General features: G+C 45.5%; 1 protein-coding gene across 2 annotated transcripts in view; it reads left to right on the top strand.

Moving 5' to 3' along the window:
• Positions 1-244: 244 nt before the first annotated feature.
• Positions 245-7,375, top strand: part of ATP2B2 (ATPase plasma membrane Ca2+ transporting 2) — a 697,462-nt gene continuing 690,331 nt past the window's right edge. For both annotated transcript variants that reach the window (XM_053294622.1, XM_053294618.1), the window contains exon 1: positions 245-568. The gene's annotated coding sequence lies outside the window, so the exon portion shown is untranslated. The remainder of the gene's footprint in view (positions 569-7,375) is intronic.

Below are 7,375 nucleotides of genomic sequence, written 5' to 3'. Positions count from 1 at the left end.
TTCTCCTTCCCTGCCCCCATCGTCTGAGAGAAGGGAGTGACCGTTTGCACCTGTGCATGGGTTGTATTGATAACAGGTTCCAGGATTTATGCCGGGGAAGCCCTGGCAATTGGAACGGTGAGTGCTTAGGTTTCTCCCTCATTCCAGCCTTCCCCTGTAGGGCTGGGGCTGTCCTGACTCGTTTGTTCGAGGAGAGCGCCTGCTGCTGCTTGAGGGTTCCCTCTCTCCCTCCCCACCCCTTCTGAGCCGGCTTTTCCACAGCCCAAGATTGGCAGGGAAATGCCAGAGCGCAGGAAGAGGAGTGCAGCAGCAGGGGGAGAGCTTGGAGCAGCTGCAAAGGGCGCCGCGCGCGCTGGTGGAATCCCCGGGCGCTGCTGCCGCCGCCGCCGCTGCCTGTGAGGAGAAGAGCGGCTCTTTTTATCCGCGGAGGTGACTTAGCAACAGCTGCAGCAGCGGCAGCAGCATCCGCGCACCCTCCTGCCTAAGCCAGTCAAGCGACAGCAGTGGCGGCCACGGCGACGGCGAGCTTCACTTCTGAGGCGCGCTTTCCTCAGGCGCCAGCACTCAGGTAAGGCAAAGGGGGCTTCCCATTTTGCCTTTGCCCTTTCTCTCGCACTGTGAACGGGGAGACTTATTTGGAGGTTAGGGTGAGCGCGTGTGTCGGTGTGTTCTTCAACGGGACCCCTGTCTCCAAAGCCCAGGGCCAGCCTCCCCTCCTGTTGCAGATGGTTCTGGCTAGCGGTTTTGCCGCAGGTTTCCCTAGGAAGGTGCCACTGCTGCTGGCTTTTATCATAAGGTGACCTTGAGCTGCTCCCTGGGATTTAGGGCTGGAGGGTGGCGGGGGTGCTGGGACTCGCCTTTTCTTTGCAGTGTGACTCTCGGGGGTGGCGCCTTAAAGGGAAGGGCACGGGGAAAGGGCTTTAGACTCCCTCTTTTTCTCGGAGGAGACGGAAGAGGAGGCAGATTTGCATGGGAGACTGGAAGGGAGCTTTGGACCATCTGGTAACCACGTCCCAAGTTACGCTGGGAATCCGCTCTGGGAAACTCGGCTGCAGTCCTGAGCGTCCTTACCTGCGTCCACTGAAATCAATGGGACTTACTTCTGAATAAGCCGGTTTAGGATGGGGTTATAAAGCTCTGTTGGATGACTGGACATAAGACGATGTAATTCATGCCACGAAAGTATAAGTGTGTGTGTGAGAGAGAGAGCGCGAGAGAGCGGGAAAGCGTGCGTTTCCCAGCACACATCAGAACATGTTGCACTAGGAGAAATGATAAGGGGACTCACACGTCTTTGGATGAAACGAATATACTGCCTTTTTGTTCTTCAGACTCTGGAGGGCAAGGATGAAGTCTTTGTGAAAATACTTTGGATAGAACTACACCAGCAGCATACATAGCTTTAGCTCGCTCAAAGCTTCTCTTAACTTTATAAGCCCTGGATTAGCACCAAATATGTTGACAATTACAGGAGTCCATGAAAGAATTTGCATCTCTCTTCCCACAGCTCTATAGCATGCTTTTGATTGTTACTTATAGAGCATTTGGAAAATAAAGGCATTTCAGAAGATTAAACTTTGTAGCTGATAAAGCAGCATTAGAGTAAAACAATTTAGAAATGCTTTTACAAATAGTTAAGAGTTCTCCAGGCTATCATTTTTCAATGGAAGTAAGAAAACCAAGTGCACAATGTTTGCAGAGTGGTAGGATCTCTCACTTACCACATCAAGAACAAAGTAGAGCTTTTTCATGGAAACATAACATACTGTTCCTTATTTCACAACACAAATGTATGTAATAAACAAAAAATGTAAAAGTGGTTACTGATGTGTCAAAACAGTGTCTGCATATTATAGAATAGTTTGTTTTTACTGTAAGTAAAACAGAGAGAACCAGACAAGGTAGTATCTTTATTTTTATTTCTCTGTGTAAACTGCTTTGGGGACTTTTGTTGAAAAGCGGTATATAAATATTATTATTAGCAGTAGCAGCAGCATCACATAGTGTGTTAAGACATGTATCAGGGAGATCTGGATTCAAATCTCTATTCAGCCATGAAGCTCACCTGATGACCTTGGGGCAGTCATTCTCTCTTACCGTAACCTACCTCACAGGAATGTGAGGATGAAATGGGCTCTTTGAACTACTTGGAGGGTGTGTGCCATACAAATGTGATAACTTTAAAACACTATTATTGCCTCATATTAACAAATAAGTCAACTGCCAAATTGCGACTGGAATCCATAGATTCCGTCTCACCTTCTTCAGTGCCACCCCTCATACTTTTCCAGCTTACATTCACAATTTAAGCAACTGTTTCATTTATAAAGGGAAATACTTTAACGTATATACAACTATGCATTATAAGTTCATTTTATTTCGGAATGGTGCCTGACTTATATAAAGCTTGTAATCAAAGTGTTCTTTTTGTATTTATGCTTGTTTATGACACTGAATAATTTGCTAAGAGACTGCTTACCTTCCAGTGGTTTTAGGACTGCAACCTATGTTTCCACTTTAGGTGCATAAAATATGTAGGGTGTTTTATCTGAAAAACAAGTAGATTAATTTAGGTTGGTATGACCTGTCTTTCTTGATGTACAGCCATCCCTTGCCAACAGTGGGTTTCCCAAATGGGGATTTGAGTATCCGCTCCCGGGAAATTGTGGCAGGTCTCACCAATCGCAACCTGAGTATCCACTGTCTGGAGAGATCCCCCCACCACCAGTTTTGGGTGGTGTTTGTGGCTTTAGGGGGTCAGTGGTCATTTTGGGGGGTTGGGGGTCATTTTGGGGGGTTCCTTCACTCCTCTTACTCACTCCTGGTGATTTGGGGGACTTTGGGTCCCTCCCCGTTCTTTACTGTATTTTGCGTTCCTTTCATGACCGCGATTCCCCTCACCCCCTGTTTGTCATTGATTTCAATGGCTTGTCTACTGTGAATTCGCCAACCACAAGGTTATCCTGGAACAGAACCCTCACAGTTGGTGAGGGATGACTGTACTATTTGTGACACACACACACACACACACACACACACACACACACACCATCTATATATATAATTCTCCTGAGTGTGCCAGGGAAAAATGCGTCCCAGCAGCCCAACTGATTGGCTGGGCTGTGGAGGCGCCTGATTGGCTGGCGCACCCAGGAGAGAGGACAGTTGGCCAGCGGTGTGGCGAAGTGAGGAGGAGGACAGGCTGAGGGGTGAGGAGGCGGCAGCGTGGTGGGCCCCGATACTGGGGTGGGGTGGAGGAGAGGTAGCCGGCCCCCAAAGAGGCCGGCCGCAAAGACTGGCAAGCGGCTCTCGTCGGGCCCGTTGTCAGTGGAGGCGTCTCTCGGCGGGCCCGCTGGCGGCGGCAGCACTTGGCCCTGCTGGCGGCGGCAGCAGCACTCGGCCCCGCTGGCGGCGGCGGCACTCGGCCCCGCTAGAGACTGGGGGGGGGGGAGGAGAGGTAGCCTGCCCCAGAGAGCGCACAGATGCTCTGTGTGGGGTCGGCTTGTACTATATTAATACTGGAAATGCACTGACATTAAAAGACTGATTTACAAAAACTAGCATAACTTGGAGTTTTCATTGGATTTATAATGCTATGTCAAGGAAATTAATTATTTTGTTGTTAGCAATAGCAATAGCACTTACATTTATATACCGCTCTATAGCTGGAAGCTCTCTAAGCGGTTTACAATGATTTAGCATATTGCCCCCCAACATTCTGGGTACTCATTTTACCGACCTCGGAAGGATGGAAGGCTGAGTCAACCTTGAGCCCCTTAGTCAGGATTGTACTTGCAACCTTCTGGTTACAGGGCGGCAGTTTTACCACTACACCACCAGGGGCTCTAATTAATTGCAATAAAATACCTCCCCCACTTGGGCTTTATTTTTCAAGCATAGTGTTAATACAAGAATAAATGTGCCATATAAATGTGCACTTCTGAATGAAATATACCCAAAATTATCTTGTTTCTTTAAAGAGAGGAGATAGCATGTAGAGGCTCTCAAATTTCCACTCTCACTTCCAGCTACAGAGCACCTAGCTTTTTTTTAAAAAGGCAATATTGCTTCAGTCCAGTTGGTCTTCAGAACAGGGGTGAAGTTGTAATTGTGCACATAGGTTCCAAGAACCCATGCGCAGCTGCGTTGGGGCTGTTGCGCTCACTCTGCTGAAGTAGCATTCCTGAGGGAGAGCAGCCCAGGGTAGGCTGTCCTGCCCATGCCACTGCTGCTGCTGCTATTGCTGCTACCATCTCTGCCACCTCTTCAAACATGCAGGGTCAACTCTGATATAGTCTTACACTGGGGGGGGGGCACATCTAGCCCCCACATCACACATACTGACTCTTGGTATGCTTGCAGAAACTGCTTCCTCTTGGTACATACATACACATACAACATAACTTATTTTTCTACCTTGTGCGCTGGGTGCCCTTTCTCTCCCTGCCGCATGTGTGGCTGAGTGGCAGAGGCAGGGCAGCCTACCCCAGGCTGCTCTCTCAGGGAGGCTGCCGCTGCCGTTGTACAGGGTGGGGGGAGAAAAGGGGCTCCTCACATACGCGGTGTGGGAAAAGGGGTGCCGGCGTAGGGGCGCTGCTGGGCTGGTGGGGGTGGGCCACCTGAACACAGGCTACCTATGCCCTCCCTATGCCACTGCTTCAGAACTAATATGGTTCACATTGTCCAGAGAGAAGATGGTGACCAGAGACATTTGGTTCTACCAGAGTTGAAACAATTTTGGGAGTAATTTTCAAGATCTGATGAATATACGACATTTAGATTTTGATACTAAGTTGACTTCAAAATCCAATATCTAAATTTTAGAAATGAAATTTGACATCAGAGTTTAAAATCTGCCTGTTGTGACTGATTTAAAGAATGCATGCGTAAACATAAACATAAAATTTAGTGGCTGACATCCAGATTAATACTACATGTGCACTACAAAGGAGGAGCAAATTTTGCCAATCTCCCCTTCCCTCTGCATTCCACAGTGCCTACAAGGACACACAGGGCACCATGAGCTGCAAAGGGAATGGGAGATTGTAGAAAAGTGCCCCTCATGTATAATGCATACACAGCATTAATCTGGATGTCAGCCATTAAATTACGTCCTACTGTCAAATATGATTGCTACTGCATGTCAAACATTGACTGCACTGCTTGTCAATCACTAGATTTTGTGAAATACCTATTGCTATTGCAAGTCAGCTATCAAATTATAAACGGATGTCTATAAGATTTACCACCCACCCACCCCAAATGTTGATTATTACTGCATAGCAAATGTACAATGTTCAACTATACCACAATATACTTGGATGGGAAATTATAATATGGAATAATATCCAGAGAACATTCACCACCAAAATTCATCTGCGGAGAACTTTGAAGAGGATTGTTTTATCTGAAAAGGTGATTCTTCTCTAGACTTTTGTTGCCTGAATATGAATTTGCAGGAAGTAGAATGTAATAAGGTTGGATCCTGAAAACACTTATTTAACATAAATACCTTCAATAGAAATGTTCCCACAAGTAGCTTTATAAGTGCTTCTTACAGGAGTTGAGTTTTGGTTAGTGAGTAATGGTCTACATGCTTTTGGGTATTTACATATATTCTACGAATGTCACAACCACTACAAATTATGTTGTTCAGCTGGATTTTTAGATGTTTTCTAGATTACTTTGAAGTAATGATTGTTGTTGTGTCATTGATTTAAAAGAATGTTTGGTTTTTCTTCAGCACTGATGTCCAGAATGCTGTTTAATATTTTATTTGATGGGTAAAATGATTTTTCATACTCATACCTCCTATTTATTCTTACACTGCAAATAAGAGTTTTTATTGCAATGAAACTCTTTCTCAACATAAAATCACATGCCTTTTAATTCTAAAACTGACTCATCATCCAAATAGATTTGATGAAAAACTAAAATAACAGATAGTTTTCACATAAAAGGTGTTATGAATGATATATAATAATACTCTTTAGGCCCAGTCCTGTGAGCCATTATGATGACAAATAAATGTTCAGACTTCGGTATTTTATTGGCACAGTATTGCCTGTGAAATTGCATTGACATCCCTTTTGGGTATCATAGGAGTATCAATTGGCTCTGCTACCAGTGTCAATTAGCATTATCTACCATTTGCAGATGTGTGGAGGAGTTAAATAATGCAACTGTACGCATATAATTGGGTGAAAGGGGGTAATACTGTATATGGCTCGTTTACATTGCATTGTAGCTTTCATGGTGCTGACTTCATGGATACAACCTTTTATGCCTTACATTAAGAATACCATACAATAGTATTTCAGCTGATAAGAAGCACAGCATGCCTTACTTCACATACAAGGTCACTGAAGCAATTCTAGGACATACTGCATTATGCAACATTACTGATACCACACATCAGCAATATTGGGATTCCAGCTCTGAAATGCTTATAGTATTTTATGTATTCAGTTTTGTTTTAGTCTTCCCACTTGTAAAAGACTTGGGGTATTGGGTCCTAGTGGGTTGGAAGAAGGATCAGGTAGAATTCCTCTGGCTGAGAGGGCAGAGGGCAAGGAAAATTGCAGTCTGTAATCACAGTCCATTTTATGGGCAGGGAGATATTCTATAAGAGATAAGGAAATGGACACAAAGACAGGGCAGAGACAGAACCAAGGGCAGATGACTTTCTCAGATGAATTTAAGATGCAGTCCGAGTACTTATATCCTCACCCCCCTATAATCGCCTATCCTAAGCTCTGCGTCCTCTAGAGAGAGGGAGTTCTAATGTTGGAATCTGAAAGCAGTAATCCCTAGCCTGGAGTGCTGCACCTTATCATCATTCAGTAGCTTTCTGACAGGTCCTGCAGATTGCAAAGCTTTAGGTGGGCAAGATGGCAGTTCCCTGACTGTTCAGGCATCCTACATATGGGGTCTTTGCTGGTGAGTCCTGGTCTGGTATTGACAAGGGGCTTCTCTTCATTATTATCCTCTGTGGATAATATCTTCTGTGGATGCACATGACCACTGGGCCTGCATTAAGTACAAGAGCAATGTAGGTTACTGGTTAAAGCAGGGCTGCTCAGCTTCGGCCCTCTGGCAGATGTTGGCCTATAACTCCCATAGTTCCTGGCTATTGGCCACTTTGGCTGGGAATTATGGGAATTGTTTCCAAAAACAGCTGGTGTGGGAGCTAAGTTGAGCAGGCCTGGGTTAAAGTGTTAGTGGGGTGGGCAAGCATAATGTAGTGATTGAGGAGTCAGTGTGGGAAGACCCAGGTTCAAGTTGTCACTTAACTATGACTTCTCCTAGACTTACCCCCCTCTCTCTCTCTCTCTCTCTCTCTCTCTCTCTCTCTCATATATTTCTATACTGCCTG

Source organism: Hemicordylus capensis, chromosome 2 (assembly GCF_027244095.1).
Source record: "Hemicordylus capensis ecotype Gifberg chromosome 2, rHemCap1.1.pri, whole genome shotgun sequence".
NCBI classification, from domain to species: Eukaryota; Metazoa; Chordata; class Lepidosauria; order Squamata; family Cordylidae; genus Hemicordylus; species Hemicordylus capensis.
Note: the sequence above shows the minus strand (reverse complement) of the source record. Positions and strands in the feature narration are given on the sequence as shown.